This window comes from Maylandia zebra, linkage group LG13 (genome assembly GCF_041146795.1).
Source record: "Maylandia zebra isolate NMK-2024a linkage group LG13, Mzebra_GT3a, whole genome shotgun sequence".
NCBI lineage: Eukaryota > Metazoa > Chordata > Actinopteri > Cichliformes > Cichlidae > Maylandia > Maylandia zebra.
This window is the reverse complement of record NC_135179.1, coordinates 7,377,505-7,395,816: the sequence shown is the minus strand read 5'-3', so window position 1 is coordinate 7,395,816 and position 18,312 is coordinate 7,377,505. Positions and strand designations below refer to the sequence as shown.

At 41.5% G+C, this 18,312-nt stretch overlaps 1 long non-coding RNA gene across 1 annotated transcript in view; it reads right to left on the bottom strand.

Annotated features, from left to right (window-relative positions):
• LOC143421684 (uncharacterized) overlaps positions 1-15,737 on the bottom strand; it is a 47,159-nt gene extending 31,422 nt beyond the window's left edge. Inside the window, exons 1-2 of the long non-coding RNA XR_013101247.1 lie at positions 15,194-15,737; positions 12,905-13,013 (exon numbers count right to left, since the gene is read on the bottom strand). This is a non-coding gene — a long non-coding RNA (uncharacterized LOC143421684). The remainder of the gene's footprint in view (positions 1-12,904; positions 13,014-15,193) is intronic.
• Positions 15,738-18,312: the final 2,575 nt, after the last annotated feature.

Sequence of the window (18,312 nt, the reverse complement as noted above, 5' to 3'; positions counted from 1 at the left end):
CAGCAAATATATCTTTTTGTCATTTTATACCATGTGACAACAGTAATGTAAATGTGCTCACTGGCAAGGAATTCTACATTGATCTACCCACACTATGCTGAGGTTATAACTTCATCTCAGTCTGCTACAAGTGGTCAAATGAAAGCTTTCTTGTTTTTGAATAATTTATGTAATGAAAATTGACATTTTCATTTTTTGTCATTGCAAATATCCTTTTAGCGATACGCTATGTTTCTAATGCACCCATAGGCTGTTTGTTCCCAAACCCAGTGTGTGTTGGCAGGGAAAAAGAAATACCCCTTCAATCCTGCGCTCTCTCTCCACACAAACTCATAACCACACTTGGACTCTCTCCATCTGCTGAACACAAAATTGATCTCAGAGACGGAAATTGATCGGCAGAATGCAAAAAGTAGGCCCTTTTTTAACTTTAGTAAAAAGCTGTTGAGTGAAAGCTTCTCAGCACTCAAGATTACTCTGGAGAGCAGAGTGCCTGTTGCCTGCTTGAAAATGTGATCTATATCCATCTCACTCACACTCATTTGAATGCACATGCGCAGACATACAAATTCTCTGACATACAAATAATAAAGACAGACATTTTTGTCATTTTTGCCTCAAACATGTCTATGTAATCTCTCCCCTTGGTAATTGGGATTTTATTGCTGTTTCAATACACAAACTGCAACAGAGTGTAATTGGTTTATAGCCGAGTTTAAAGAACTGTCATTGTGTGAAAGAGATGACAGTTACCTAAGTATTTTTAAAGAATATTTTTCATGTTGTTTTGGCTTTGAAAGATGGCGTGCCACAATTCTGTGGAGACGATGCCGACGGCTATTGGTACAAAGACACACACACACAGGCCCTAGAGCATTTCCTTATGCAGCAGTCATGCCCAGCAGCAAGGGAACGAGAAAGCAATGAATAAATGACATGCGGGGGGGGGAGTCTTTAATTCGGTTTAATTCTAGGCTACTCCCCTCACATCCACCAGAGTCTGTTGAGATTGGGGTAAGTGTGTGTGTATGCATGTGTGTATAAGACAGTGTGCTTTATAACATGTCATATTTGTGGTATGTGAGCCACAGAAGTTTGGGGTAGCTGGAAATAAATCAAATACTCATATTACCCCCCCCCCCCCCCCCCCACCCAACTCAGACACACACGTACACATTTAGATTCTTGTAAGTAGGGGGGTGGGTTCCAGTGTAAATGATGTGTCCTAGATTAGAGTATGACTCATTTCCGCTCAGCGTTAAAAATCGGCAAATGTCCCTTCATGGAAAAAAAAAAGTATTCCACTCGTTCCTTATTCAAACAAACTCTCTGCCTCTACGGTCATTCGTCATTCGTGTGCAGTATGTTAAAGGTACAGTTGTGGATTCATGCCCATCCCTCGGCTGAATTCAAAATGAATTCAAGTTTGATACAAAAAGGAAAGAACTGTTTATGAGCACACACACTGAGATGTCACATTTCAGATGTGACCATTTGGGTTTTGATTCCAGGAGGTTATGTTTACTGTCACAAAAATGCTGTCATTATGTGGAACCAAAACAGCTTGAGTGAGGGAAAGGTTGAAGCCGAGGTGATGGTAAGCTAACATTTCCCAGTGACTGCAATGTTCACTTGACAAACAAAAAACACAAAATTTAGCCACTGGTGGAGCAGTGTGACTGCACGGTATGAAGTTTGTTTCAAGACTACCTATAAAGAGTGGATCTATAAACAAAAGGCCATCTAGTTTATAAAATCATATGTTCGGAAGCTAAAGATCCCCAAGAGATTTCATGGCAATACATGATAAAAATTAATTTGTTAAACTTTATATTTTATTCTTTTATAGAAAACTGGACATTATTTTTTATTTTGTTGGATTGAAAGTTTTTTTAAGTTATTTGAAAGCACCGATCTATATACTGAATTAAGGCTAGCCCAAATTTCATCCAACTTTAAGTGGACCATTTCTTTTTTTCCTAGTTTTACATACACTCACCAATCATGTCATTAGTTGTACCTTGCAAGTACAAGGATGGACCCCCTTTTGCCTTCACAACTGCCTAAATCCTTTGTGGCCTGCAGTCAAACAAGTTCCTGGAGGCATTCTGTTCCATCATATCCCAAAGGTGCTCAAGTGGATCTGATGACTATGGAGGCCATTTTAGTATACTGTTACATTGTCATATTCATTATCCAGCTTGAAGCAGTTATCGGAAGATGGGTACATTGTGGTACACTTCTGCTACTACAGGAATAGGTGCATTAGATGCTGTAAATAAAAATAAATAATAATTAAGAAAAATACCCCACTTCGCCAGCGGGCAGTTTTTATTTGTTCATGAAGGTTGGGTCCCCTACCAGAGGCCTTGGAGTTTGACGGTCATGAACAGTAGCTTTGCTGTCTTTAGACCTGCGCTCTTCTGGACAGATATTCAATTGGATTAAATTGAATTTTATTTATATAGCGCCAAATCACAACAACAGTTGCCTTAAGGCACTTTATCTTGTAAGTTATTGTAAGATCTCTGATGTTGTTCCTGGGATCTGCTGAAGCCACCCCCGGTTTAGGGGTCACTGCCCCATGTTTTCCAGTTATGACGGGGACTAACGTTGCCTTCACATCCACATCTTCTCTAGCTCCTCTCTCAGTGTTCCTTCTTTGTAATTTTGTTATCACTTGGTATATGAACCTCTATCACTATGGTCTTCTTCCTCTGTTTGTCCACCACTGCTATGTCTGGTTGGTTAGCCGTCACCAGTTTGCCTTTCTGTATCTGCAAGTTCCACAGGATCTTAGCTTGGTCACTGACAACCATTTTGGCTTATATGTCATTTTGACCTTGGGACTTCGAGGCCATACTTAGACTCAATTGCAGTCCAAAAATTAGGAAATTGGTAGTGGAAGATACTTACACCAGTGTCAAATCAGCAGACTGGAGTCAAATCACAAGAAATCTGATGTTTAAAAGAAGATGAGCTAAACCAGGGGTTGGCAACCCTGGGCATGCGTGCCACAGTTGGCACGCGAAGGTTTAACTGATGGCACGACCGTAGCTGGACTGGCCATCGGGCTTACTGGGCAAATGATTTTTATGGGCCGATAATTTATTTATTTATTTTTTTTTTTTTTTGGTAATGGTATAAACAATGAAAGGTGTTGGATTGGCCAGGTCCTGGCAGATGTGTACAAATAACTCAGTTGTTTGGTGGTTTCTATGGCGGAGCTGCCACAAGAGGCCAGGTGGATGAGGGAAAGGGGAGGCAGGAGGAGAAACCCGAGGCGGCCACCGGTCTGAGTGTCAGGTGAACTGAACTTCAGGTAAGAAGTTATGACCTGCAGTCTATCTGGGTCAGATATAAACCAAGTTTAGGTGGAGTTTATTTTCGTTGTTCAGACTTTTTACCGTCAGTTACAATAGCATGACGGAGTTTCTATACAGCTGGGTGGATGCTATGATGTTACCGATAGTGAACTTTATTTTATTCATAAGGTTAGTTAGTAGAGTTGCCAACCGTCCCGTAAAAAACGGAATTGTCCCGTATTCAGAGAAAATATTACGTGTTTCTTATTGAGCTGAAAAGGAAAACAGTTTGTCCCGTACTTCAGCTAGAATGGAAAAAGACACAAAGCTGAAGTTATTCTGTCTTTAAGCTGTCAGCTGCCTCTTCTTCTCTCATTCAGTCATGAAACTGATCAATGATCAGCTGGTCGGTATTTCTGATGCAAGTCCCGTCTCTCGTTTATTTATCCCTCACTTTGCGCCAGAAAAAGGAAACCAGCGGATGTCGTGCTAAACAACAGCAGCACGTTTAAGCTTGATCAGCTGTTGTTAGAATTTATTTAATATTAATTTCTAGTATCAGCTGATGTTTGCTGGAGCCACAGCTGTAAAAGCTGCTGGTCATGATGTCGGTTTGGATACGTGGTGAGAGGGAAACATGAAGATGAAACCAGGAGATGTCCTTGCTGAATCATCAGAGCTGAACAGGTGATGGAGAAACAGGTTTACCTTTTAGGTGACATGAATGAGTTGAAGTTATGAACTGTTTCTGAGAGACAAATAACACCAGGATCCTTTTCTGAGTAGCTGATAGCTGGTAACTGTGCAGGGACGGGTCTAGCAAAGTTTTGCCAGGGGGCCAGGTGGGGCATTAACAGGGAAAGGGGGGCACAAAGAAATACTTTTCTTTCTTATTCTCATTTAAAATGTCTGGCTGTTATTAAATAATTATCTGAAGCTTACAACCAAAGTTTTTATCTGACGTAAAATGTATAGAAATCATACTTATACAACCAGACAGTGTACATCACTGTCACAACAGCATTTGTTTTCATTCAAAGGTTTTATGGCTTTTCCTATAATACCTGGTGGGCCGGTCTATAGTCAAATGCTTCAGTAGCTCTCCACTCAGCACAGCAACTGTTAATATACAGCTTTATTAAATTTATTGCTAATGCAAGTTTATGGCACATTGACTTCTGAGGAAATTTTAGATGGCACTCGTCATCAAAAAGGTTGCCTATCCCTGAGCTAAACAATGATTGAAATGAGGCCCACATCAAGGTATAAGTAAGTGATAAGTAAGTATAAGACAAATAAGGATTACTAACGACAAGTACAGTCCAAGAATAATAATATTGTCAATGGGAAGTAGCATAATAGCATATTTCAAAAAGACATTGATAGTATTTGCCTGCTCTTCATTCCGTATATATTCAGATATCATTTTACTTTTGTGCAACGTCTTGAAAGCTGCGATTCGGTGTGAGGACACTAGCTAGTCATAGATGGTCTTGCACCTAATGCAGATGCAAGGTACATGATATTTATACATGATTTATTTTTGTAGGCACATGAACCAAGTGACTGATATTATATTCTTCTGGTTTCCAGTATTGCTGACCTTTCCAATGGTGGAGCATCTGAAAGCCATCATATATCACATGGTTCCTAAGGGTGATTGCTGTTATATTATAAATGGTAAGGAAGAGGAAGTGAATCACAGTTTTACCAGGTACCACAAGCCAAATTGTCAACAAGTACCTGCTTACAGTAACCACACCTAAAAAATATGTTACATTTTGATGTGAAATGACATGATGACATAATGGGTCTCAAAAAACACAATTGTCAGGTGTCAGGTTTCTAACTAAAAACAAATTACAAACAAACAGCAACAAAAACGTTTTTGTTTGGATTTTTTTTTTTTTTTTTTTTTGTCAAATTGTCACCCAGCTCTCTCTCTCATGGACACAAAAATGACTTTATTAAGTTTAGGGCTCAATATCATCTATACTGTTGATTAGGAAAATGGAATTTGGTCACAGGCGAGTTGCTGGTTTTAAGTTTTACTCAGCTTGGGTCTCTGGGTAAGGGATGACATTTACTTAGGTTAAATTCCCATGTGACATGCCTAGTGGTATGTTTCATGCAGGTGCAGTCTTAAAATGAGAGAATATCCTTACCTAACATTAAAAAAAGTTGGAGTCTGAACTGATTCCACACTACCATGTGGATCTGAGTATTTTAATGTATTTACAGTTGTTTTTAATATTTTCTGTGCTGGGAGCCAGGCTTTTAAAATACCATGAAAAAGCTATATTTTGCACAAATGGGATATTGACTAAAGCATAATCGTTAAAAAGATCAAGCTCATCATATGACCTCTTAGTAAATGAGAATTACATAAAGGACGGCACATTTCCTAAATGGTCAAAAATGTAGTGCATGCAGTTATTGACAGAAGAATTATTATCTCCCTTTGAACAGGTAAGTAACATACATATATTTAATATATTAAACTACTAAAACATATTTTCTCTGGCATTTTCATAGTGAAAAGGGTAGAATAATGTACATTGTGATATAAATATTCCCCAATGTTCCTAGCTTTTAAAGACTCTCCCAACTCCAATATATATATATATGTACTTTTCTACTATGAAAATATGTCCTCAGGGTTTTTCTTTTTCTTATTGTCAGACCTCCGGCTAAAAATATAGTGACTCAGATACGAGTTTTTCTTTGCAGTTTCTTTTAACTAAGTCAAGAGATTAAAGAAATATATGCATTTTTTAGTACTCATGTCATCAAAATGTTCTTTTGCAATTTAGAGTGGTTTTGAAATTTTAATGGACATCAGAAATGATGCCCATTAAAATTTCTTAGAAATCTATTTTCTAATTATAGTTTTTAGCTTACTATCAGTGTTAAAAAATGAACACCCACCATGTCTTCATATTCAAACCGCCAAATCAAATGTTTCTTTTGTGTGATATATTTCAATGTCTTATTGTATGTTATTTATTTCCAAAAGAAAACTAAGACTAGAATAGAAGTCCATGCGCATTACTAAATTAGCCTTTAGTAATGTTTGTCACATGTTTGACACTAATAGGTACATATCTGGAAAAAAATATGTAAATTAAATGCATTTAAAGTCTCAAAAGATATTAAAGTATTCTTGGCTGGTATTCCTTTGTGGATAAAATATAATAGGTAATGTTTGCTTCCCAGTTGCATTTGATCTGTGTCCATTTTGTTATACCCTGCGTAATTTTTTTTCCCCAGAGCACATCAGTACTATTGATCTGACTGCATTCAGTCACTCTATAAAATACAGATTTCCAGGACAGTACAAGACATAATATTTATTATTATCTCTGTTCATTCGCCCACTTGTCACCAAACCACATTATCTATCACACTGCATTCATCCTGTCTCCAATACCCTAGAGTTATTCTGTTCTGTTTCGTTTTGACCCCTTCTGTGTTCAGACAAGCCACTACATGCTTTAATTTAATCAACCAGAAGCTCAGAGTCTGGAGAAAATAATAAAACCTAATCACTTTACTCTGCTCCTTGCTCCATCTTCATCACTGAAGGAGGAAGAGGAGGGGAAGAGAAATCTTAGTTGTCTTATCTCCAAAGTCTATTTATTACCAGCCACATGTAACTCCATACACACTTCAAAAGTCAGGCTTTGGGCAAAAATAACTATAAGACAGAGTGTATTTATTACAAGCCTTGTGTAATGCCATACACACATTATATGCCTTGTTTGTTCCACTGCAGATATACAGCACAGAGAAAACAGCCCAGCATGAGCTCGCAGGGGGTGGACAAAATAACAGAAACAACCATTAGCACAATGCAGCGTGATATTGTAAATATTATAGTGTGCTTCATTTGCTATTTCTTGGAACTGTTCCCTGTAGGGCTGTTCGATATAACAATATATATCGGATGACGATATAAAAACGTCTATCATTTCATTTTACGCTATCATTTGTTTCGTGGTGTCACAAAATAAACTCTTTACGGCAATATTTTTTCACCGTTTTGATGGTCACTGTAGTGGCTGTATTAATTTCTTAAAGTTCTCTCTTTCTCTTATATTTAATATAACCACACTACCAACGGACAAGCGCCTGTTTTTATGTGTTTAGCAACAACGACGGTAAAACCATTGCGTGTCCGCTTGTTTATGTTCCACATAAACCTTTCACAATAAAGCTCAAAATCCTGTTGAGACTTTTCAAAATAAACTGAATCACGTGAAAGAGCAGATTATTTACGGATGAGAAGTAAAAAAGAGCCGCCAGGTGCTAAAAAATAAACCTTAGACTCAAACGTTAGAACAGGCTTTTCCCCGCAGCACGCCGTGTAATAAATACTCACAAAGAAAATGGCGGCCGTTACAACTTATGTCTAAAAATGTATCGTTTCATGCATCGGTTAAAACACTCGACTCCAGCTACATGATGCGCAGCTGGAAACACTTCACGCAAGTCGAGCTGCCCGAGATTCACAGAATTTACAGAAAATGCTACATTTTTGTGATTTATATCGTTTTCCGGACGATAGAATTCTTGATAAGACTCTTGAACTTCATTACACTGTGTGAACCCTAAATGTACATACCAGGTGGGGATAACCTGCACACTATACAAAGAGAAGAGCTCAGTCAGGTGTTTCACTTTTTAATTTATTTTTTGTAAATGATCTTTCTCTGAAAAAAAAAAAAAACATCTTTCTTTAGATTCTGAGATTACAAATGCCATACCACACAAGTCACAAGTCACATAAAATATTCCTATGGTTTCCTTTTGGCCTTTATCTGCTCAGTGTGAAGTTTGTATAGTTGTTGTGTATGTGATGGAGGGCATGGCCAAAACCTTGCTATTACAGGTCTTTTGACTGATCAAGATGACTTCAGGCTTGAGCAAAATGTATAATGATGGATGACTTGGACATGGGCATTCTAATCAAGATATCAGCAAGTATCAGAGATTATGTAACAATGATAAAACAATAATTTAATCAATTCTATGATTAAAAAATCTGCTGGACATACAAATGCAAGTTTATAGTTAACTTGGCAGTAAAATTTCAAATCTAGGAAGTACATTAATTAACTGATTTTATAACTAAGCCATCATAAACTTCTGGTAAATGTTTTGTTTGTTTATTTGTTTGTTTGTGTGTTTTGTGCCTCATCAAAAATGTCTTTTTACCAGTTATATAAACAAGGTTATGCTATAACTGTCACGGTTTGCCGGGGCAAGCCGTGTGGAATATGAAATAGGACCCAAAATGCAGACTGCTTAAGTGGAGGATGAGCTTTATTTACAACCGGATAAGAACAACAAAAGGGGTGGCGAGAAACAGAACGGTAATAACTCTAAACTGGGAAAACTAAACTAAACACGAAACCAGAACACTAACGAGGGTACCTTGCAGGGAGAATGACCAGGAAGCTGGAGGAATAAACACAGAATGGCGGCGAGGAAAATAACGCAGACGAACCAACAACTACCATGACAGAAGACACAACTTAAATACACCCAGAGAACACAGGGAGATTACACGCAGGTGGGGAACACAGCTGGGAGTGATTATCATGACGAGACTAGGGAGGCAAACTGAAAACACTCACATAAGACGCAGACCTTCACAATAAAACAGGAAACACATACACGCAATGACATAACACACCAACTTAACACAGACTGGGGGACACAGAACATAGGAACATGAACAAAAGAATACAAACACCCAAGGTAACCAAAACCACAGAATACTAATAGACTAAACATAAACACGGAGTCACAGACTCCGGACCATGACAGGACCCCCCCCTCAAAGGCTGGCTCCAGACAGCCCAACAAAAAACAGCCAGAAAAAACAGAAAACAACCCGACCAGGGCGGGCGGCGGGGGGCCAGGACGGAGGGCTCGGGGCAAAACAAAACAGGAGCACCAGAAGGCCAAAAGAAAAAAAAGAAACAAAAACACGAGTCCAAAACCAAAAGAAAAGCACACCAGAGCACAGGAAAACAGAGTCCAAAACAGAAGAGGTCAGGGGGCCGGCCAGCACAGGAGTCCAAACAGTTCAGGGGGCCGACCGTGCGGACGGCAACGGCGGCATCGCGGACACAGTTCGGGAGGCCGGCCGCACGGAAGGCAACGGCGACGACGACAGCACCGGTCCGGGGGCCGACCGTGCGGAAGGCAACGGCGACGTGGACACAGTTCGGGAGGCCGGCCGTGCGGAAGGCAACGGCGGCCACTCAGGCGATGGCGGTCCGGGGGCCGGCCGTGCGGAAGGCAACGGCGGCCACTCAGGCGATGGCGGTCCGGGGGCCGGCCGTGCGGAAGGCAACGGCGGCCACTCAGGCGAAGAGGGTCCGGGGGCCGGCCGCGCGGGAGGCAGCGGCGGCGAGGGAGACGACGGAGCAGGTCCGGGGGCCGGCCGCGCGGAATGCAGCGTCGGCGACTCAGGCGATGGCGATCCGGACCAGGCGAAGCACAGGCTGAAGCTGGACCAGGCGAAGCACAGGCAGTAGCTGGACCAGGCGAAGCACAGGCTGAAGACACGGAGGCTGGGCCAGGCGAGGCTGAAGACACGGAGGCTGGGCCCGGCGAGGCTGAAGACACGGAGGCTAGGCCCGGCGAGGCTGAAGACACGGAGGCTGGGCCCGGCGAGGCTGAAGACACGGATGAAGCTGGACCAGACGAGGGTGAAGACTCGGATGAAGCTGGACCAGACGAGGATGAAGACTCGGATGAAGCTGGACCAGACGAGGATGAAGACTCGGATGAAGCTGGACCAGACGAGGATGATGAAGCTGGACCAGACGAGGATGATGAAGCTGGACCAGACGAGGATGATGAAGCTGGACCAGACGAGGATGATGAAGCTGCAGCAGGAGGCTGGACGGGCTCCTCGGACCCTCCAGCGGAGACAGGAGACGAAGGCCGGAGCGGTCCCTCGGACCCTCCAGCAGAAGCCACCACTAAGCCAGCAGTCATGGAGTCCTCTGGCAAACACGAAGGCAACTGGCGATGCACTGAGCACTGGCTCTGCCCAGGCAACGCTGACATGGTGCAGTTCTCAGGTGGCTGCATAGACTTCAGGGATCCAGAATCAGCTGGGGACTGAGACCTAGCCTCTGGGGAAGCCCTGGAGCGGCAAACTGTGCCAATGGAGGCTGAACCATGAAAAGCACCTTGAGATGAAATTAAACTTTCTCCCTGCATGGAGTGAATGAGCGAAACCGGTGATACTGGAGCCAGAGCTACGGGTAGCGGGGGCACTGGAGCTACTGGGGCCTGCGCGACAGGCGGCACTGGAGCTACTGGGGCCTGCGCGACAGGCGGCACTGGAGCTACTGGGGCCTGCGCGACAGGCGGCACTGGAGCTACTGGGGCCTGCGCGACAGGAGCTACTGGGGCCTGCGCGACAGGAGCTACTGGGGCCTGCGCGACAGGAGCTACTGGGGCCTGCGCGACAGGAGCTACTGGAGACTGAGCTGAAACAGGCACTGGAGACTGAGCTGAAACAGGCACTGGAGACTGAGCTGAAACAGGCACTGGAGACTGAGCTGAAACAGGCACTGGAGACTGAGCTGAAACAGGCACTGGAGACTGAGCTGAAACAGGCACTGGAGACTGAGCTGAAACAGGCACTGGAGACTGAGCTGAAACAGGCACTGGAGACTGAGCTGAAACAGGCACTGGAGACTGAGCTGAAACAGGCACTGGAGACTGAGCTGAAACAGGCACTGGAGACTGAGCTGAAACAGGCACTGGAGACTGAGCTGAAACAGGCACTGGAGACTGAGCTGAAACAGGCACTGGAGACTGAGCTGAAACAGGCACTGGAGACTGAGCTGAAACAGGCACTGGAGACTGAGCTGAAACAGGCACTGGAGACTGAGCTGAAACAGGCACTGGAGACTGAGCTGAAACAGGCACTGGAGACTGAGCTGAAACAGGCACTGGAGACTGAGCTGAAACAGGCACTGGAGACTGAGCTGAAACAGGCACTGGAGACTGAGCTGAAACAGGCACTGGAGACTGAGCTGAAACAGGCACTGGAGACTGAGCTGAAACAGGCTGCTGGGCGGCTAACTGAGCTGAGAGTGGCTCAGGCGACAAGCTGTTCATATCAATATCTGCCGCACAGAACACAGCCCCTGAATGAACCGTCACACAGTCCGGAAACGGAAAAGAATCCTCACTCACCACAGCCGGCGATTTAGAAGTCCGAACGTCCGGCTGTGGGGTGGCGCGCCGACGACGGCGCGATCGACGTTTCTTCCGGGGCAAGCCGTGTGGAATATGAAATAGGACCCAAAATGCAGACTGCTTAAGTGGAGGATGAGCTTTATTTACAACCGGATAAGAACAACAAAAGGGGTGGCGAGAAACAGAACGGTAATAACTCTAAACTGGGAAAACTAAACTAAACATGAAACCAGAACACTAACGAGGGTACCTTGCAGGGAGAATGACCAGGAAGCTGGAGGAATAAACACAGAATGGCGGCGAGGAAAATAACGCAGACGAACCAGCAACTACCATGACAGAAGACACAACTTAAATACACCCAGAGAACACAGGGAGATTACACGCAGGTGGGGAACACAGCTGGGAGTGATTATCATGACGAGACTAGGGAGGCAAACTGAAAACACTCACATAAGACGCAGACCTTCACAATAAAACAGGAAACACATACATATGACATAACACACCAACTTAACACAGACTGGGGGACACAGAACATAGGAACATGAACAAAAGAATACAAACACCCAAGGTAACCAAAACCACAGAATACTAATAGACTAAACATAAACACGGAGTCACAGACTCCGGACCATGACAATAACACAAACCGACCTTTCAAAAAATGACAAATGAAAACTGTGAAATTTAAAAGCTGTCCAAAAAGTGTACCTTATAAAAAATAAAAAGTGTAGTGATAACACAGTTGGTTTTCACACTGCTTGCTCTTTCAATACTTTTGTAGTTTCTGTGTATTGTTCATCACTTTAAAAAAGCAACAACAAAACATGTCAGATAGTGTTAGCAGTCAAACTACCACAGACAGGTAGACACAGAGGCAGACTTCTGTTGATGTAATAATTGAGGCCACATCTAGCGTGACTTCTACTCTGAGGATGGAGTCCCATTAAAAACCATTATGTGTCTCTAGGCTTCCAGCCAGCACAGGTGTCACTACCTCTGGTGGTGTTTAAATAGAAATAACTCCTGCCATGTTTGCCTGTTACCCACCTCCATACATATACACACCAACTTACACAGTGCACAAATGCACAAGTTCACACCTCCCTGTGCAGCTGCTCTCACATTTCACAGTTACACCAACACCCACACATGCACATCACGCACCGCCTAACAAAAAAAATAACAAACCGAGCACTGCTAAGACTCTCGGATTAAGACTGTATGCCAAAAAGGAGTCACTACCCTAAAATATCAACAAAACAAAAAAATCTGCAGCTGCTAGAACATTTAACCCAAAATCACACCAACAATGTGACCGTTCATCAAAAGAAATGGAACTCATAGCAAAAACACGTACTCACCAGGATATGATAAAGTATGTAATTTCATGCCCTGGTGCTTAAGTTGTGGCATTCTTGTCAACTGCCTGTGGAAATCAGTGTCATATATCTCTCTTCCTTATTCCAAAGCCTGAAATAACAGACAACAGGCAAAGAGTAAAGACAAATGGAATACTTATTGTCTCAAAGTGATTCTTTTGTTGGAGTGAAAAACATTTAATTGCATCATGGAATTACTAAGATGTTATTAAAACTAGTACCATCATTGATTCTGCAGATTCTCGTGTTTATTCTTGATGAATTTTCTGTGAAGGGAATATTGAAAAGCCTTTAAGGTTTTCATTATCAGCACAACTATTGTGTTATCCTTAAGCCTGAAAACACTGCAGTAACTGAGCAGAAGGAAGTGCTTTTATTTGACTCAATACTGCAAAAACTCTGCTGAAATAATTGCACAATTTTCAGCAGTAAAAATGACAGCGCTGATAAAAGAAACTGATAAACACAGAAGCATACATTTCAGATGGATTGGATGATTTAGTTCTCAACTGGAAGCAATTCTCCATTTGCTTCCCTAATCCCGGTCATGATAAGCTTTACTTTTCACATATGGGAAAAAGGCTTTCTTGGGTTTCTTGACTAAGCTGGGATGAAACATGGAAGCACTATACTGCCACCAATACAATGTTAGAATATACAACAGATGGCTTAGCCAACTGAGCAAAGACTGATAACAAACTTAAGAACTTAATAAAATAATAGGATCAAGTTTTAGTGAATTTACAAACTTTATGCTGGATTTTATCTAGGATATTCAACTTGTGGGGAATAAAAAACAAAACACTGAAAAAGGAAGAACTGGGAAAATGCCTGCATTTAAATCTCAACTTGTCAATGTGATTGCAGCAAGTATCATGTTATAATGAGAAATCCCCTTTTTGGCAGGGGATGATAAAGGATATTCAATGAAAAATCTTGAAAAAAGAAGTATATATATATATATATATATATATATATTAGGGGTGCAACAATACACAAAATTCACGGTTCGGTTCGGTTCGATACTTTGGTGTCACGGTTCGATATTTTTTCGATACAAAAAAATGTTCATGCCTTTTTAATTTGTCATTTATTAAAATTATAAATATATATTTTAACACAAAAGTACAGTTTTTAAATTTAACCCTAACCCTTGTGCGTGTTGTTTTTTAGCTCGTCATATTGCAGCCACAGAAATTCTTTTGGCCATGAAACCATAAAGCTGCACTTTCTTTTTGCCTTATAGTCTGATTTGTCATAACTTCTCCGTTTTGTGGTAAGCTTTTCTTTGGCTCTCACTTCTTCACCCTGACCTGTCTTATTTGGCTCAGCAGAACTAAAATATATATCTGTCTGTGAAGGTTCTCAGTCATCCAGGTCATCGTAGTGAAATATATATCCTGCCGCACTCACATAAGCTCAGCGATTCTCTGCGCGATCAACCTCTCACATGTTTAAGCTGCAGGAGATTTCACTTGTCATGTTTGCATAGTAAGCTAACAATTAATAAGACGATGTCAGAGGAATTGGTGCACAAATTATCATCACTCACAGATCAGTGCTGTCGCTCTCTATACACAGTTCGTGCGATTGCAAAGTGAAAGCAAAAAAACAAGCGCAAATTCAAACACGATTTCAATATGTCACATATTGACAGTGGCTCACCCAATGACATAATTACCCAGCTACATTTCTGAAAGAATGCAAAAGCATTGACATATATTTTTCCTTCCTACAATAGCCCGACAGGCAGGGCAGAGATAGCCCCGGGACGTCGGGCTAGCGATATTGTGAGCCCTGTATCTGATTGAGGAATCACTCATCTTTGGAAAAGAGAGTTTATTACAGAGAAATGTCTCTTTCCAAAATAAAAGCTATACTATCCGCTTCTTCTGGGCTATATTCTCAGCAGCATATTAAACATATCAGGTCTCCATAAGGAGAATCCTGTGCTAACAGCTGTCTAAATGACTCGGCTAAAGTTTGTAGCATGCATGCTTGTTGTTTTTGTCTTTGCACTAGGATGATGTCGGTGTAAATGTGCAGTCATATTTGTTGTGTTCCCACTAGTGCTTTCAGGTTAATCTCGTTGAAATAACCTTAACGCCACAACACGGCAAATCTCCATTAACGAGCTACCCTATACAGAGGGGCTAGACGGCCAACACGTTAACGAGCTAACTGCGCTAACACACTAGCTCCCACCCATGTAATTGAGCATTGCATGGCACATCCAACATACTGTTTTACTTTAGTCCATGACTCGCTTACCTTCAGGGTCATACGTCACATGAAAACCAAAATAATTCCAAACGCCAGATCTGAATGAGGGTGGGGAGGTCCACTTCTGTCTCGCTAGCTTGCCCTGCGCTCTTCCTTCTGACCATGCTGTCTGTGTTGAGTGCTCAGTGAATCTGCGTTCGACTACTCCGCCTAGGCTGCACTCTCGAGCCTAGGCGGAGTAGTCAAATGCAGATTCACTGAGCGCTCAACACAGACAGCATCGTCAGAAGGAAAGTTGATAAAATAAATTACAAATTTTGTATTGTTCTTTTTTTTTCTCCCCTTTGGTTTTCTTTCTTTCTCTCCCCCTCTTTCTTTCATTCTTTCCCCCTGTCCTATCCCACAGTCATGTCTGTCCCGTTTGCAACTGAAAATAAAATAAATTCATAATTATAATAAAGGTCAATCAAATGGACCAATATGATGATCCACTTAAAATAAATCCTCTTGGCATCTTTCTTGGCCTCAAGACAACAATTCTGATGGCTATAGATCCAAACGGGACACAAAAAAAAAAAAAAAAAAAAATTGAAAAAAATTGTATTGTTCGATACATATGTGTACCGAACCGAAAGCACTGTATCGAACGGTTCAATATCGATACGAATATCGTTGCACCCCTAATATATATATATATATATATATATATATATATATATATATATATATATATATATATATATATATATATATATATATAGCAGAGAGCAATGCAAAGGGACACAAATAAGGATGTTAAAAGGTGACAATGAAAGGAGTTAGTAAAAAATAATATGTCCTTTTATATTCAATTCTGAGGTCACATTGACACACTCCAATTTTATACTTTGCTAACTCTGGGGACTCAGAAGTTTGGGAAATTAACTAATCACAAGCCTAATGGTTTGTCGGTAGTTGTTTAGTTGAAGCGGCAAACTGATGAAACATCCCCATAAGAAAGAGTCTTATTTTGTCTTTAGTTTCTACTTGACAAAGAACAGTTTCAGTTTAACATCCTTCATCTTGAGTATAGGTTACATTTTTCCTATAACACAAGCTTTTATTGTATCCCTATTGTATTTTAACTGATACTCAGACAGTGGGCTGTAGAAGACTATGCAGTACATTTACAAAACGCATTCTCCAAGTTTATTGACAGTGAAGTTATTCGGGTCATTCTCTAAATGGTCTGCAGCCATCCATCTCGATCTCACGCGTTTTCTTACTTTTGTTCATGGTCACAATGTAGCAGCATTCAGCCTTAACATACTCTAGCCAGAAAATCTCTCCAGACAGTTCAAGCCCCAGGAACACAGACAGACACATTCATACCTCTGGGCAGTTATGGGAGACCATGCAAACTCCACACATTCCACAAAGAACCTGGACTGGGACCTGAACATGGGACTTCATTGATGTGAGGTGACAGTAGGACCACCAAGCCACTCTATTACCTGTGCACTACTGGCTGCATTAAAGTTACATTTGAAAGAACTGTTATTTCCTTTTATGAATACATATTTTTTTCTCTCTAAAGTATAGAAAAGACAACAATACATACTTCCTTTGAACAAAATGTCATTTTTACATTTTTTCCTTTCGGACCATAAAACTTTAAAATAAATAGACCATGAAGACAGAGTGGAAATTTTTTTTTTAAAGTTTCTTGGTACTACAAAAAAATGATGGCACTTTTCCACTGAATAAGTCATACACGCTATGAATCATAACTGTCAGATTTCCAGCACCTCAAAATTGTTCACACCATACACATCGTGATTAAAAATACACTGATATTGTTCCATATACTGCCATTAAAAAACAAACAAACATAATGATGCAGAATATATATACACATTTGTATATACAATTAGCTTTGCAGTAAAATCTCATCAAAGCAGCATGGTGAGCGTTTTCTCCAGGTGCTTGGGGAATTCAATTGTGCACCAACCGCCCTGTTCACTACAGGGAGTGCAGAATTATTAGGCAAGTTGTATTTTTGAGGAATAATTTTATTATTGAACAACAACCATGTTCTCAATGAACCCAAAAAACTCATTAATATCAAAGCTGAATGTTTTTGGAAGTAGTTTTTAGTTTGTTTTTGCTTGAAGAAGGTGTCTTCCAGGAACTGGCAGTAGGACTGGGAGTTGAGCTTGACTCCATCCTCAACCCGAAAAGGCCCCACGAGCTCATCTTTGATGATACCAGCCCAAACCAGTACTCCACCTCCACCTTGCTGGCGTCTGAGTCGGACTGGAGCTCTCTGCCCTTTACCAATCCAGCCACGGGCCCATCCATCTGGCCCATCAAGACTCACTCTCATTTCATCAGTCCATAAAACCTTAGAAAACCAGTCTTGAGATATTTCTTGGCCCAGTCTTGACGTTTCAGCTTGTGTGTCTTGTTCAGTGGTGGTCGTCTTTCAGCATTTCTTACCTTGGCCATGTCTCCTTGAGTATTGCACACCTTGTGCTTTTGGGCACTCCAGTGATGTTGCAGCTCTGAAATATGGCCAAACTGGTGGCAAGTGGCATCTTGGCAGCTGCACGCTTGATTTTTCTCAGTTCATGGGCAGTTATTTTGCGCCTTGGTTTTTCCACACGCTTCTTGCGACCCTGTTGACTATTTTGAATGAAACACTTGATTGTTCGATGATCACGCTTCAGAAGCTTTGCAATTTTGAGACTGCTGCATCCCTCTGCAAGATATCTCACTATTTTTGACTTTTCTGAGCCTGTCAAGTCCTTCTTTTGACCCATTTTGCCAAAGGAAAGGACGTTGCCTAATAATTATGCACACCTGATATAGGGTGTTGATGTCATTAGACCACACCCCTTCTCATTACAGAGATGCACATCACCTAATATGCTTAATTGGTAGTAGGCTTTCGAGCCTATACAGCTTGGATTAAGACAACATGCATGAAGAGGATGATGTGGACAAAATACTCATTTGCCTAATAATTCTGCACTCCCTGTATACCTGGTGGGCCCAGAGCAGTATCACTGACATGTCTAAATTTCTCATTAGTCCCTTTTCCATTAGTACCTACTTGGACCAACTTGGCAGGGTTTGCCACAGTTTCCAGGGTTTTCCAATAGGTCATAGTACCAGGTACTAAAATG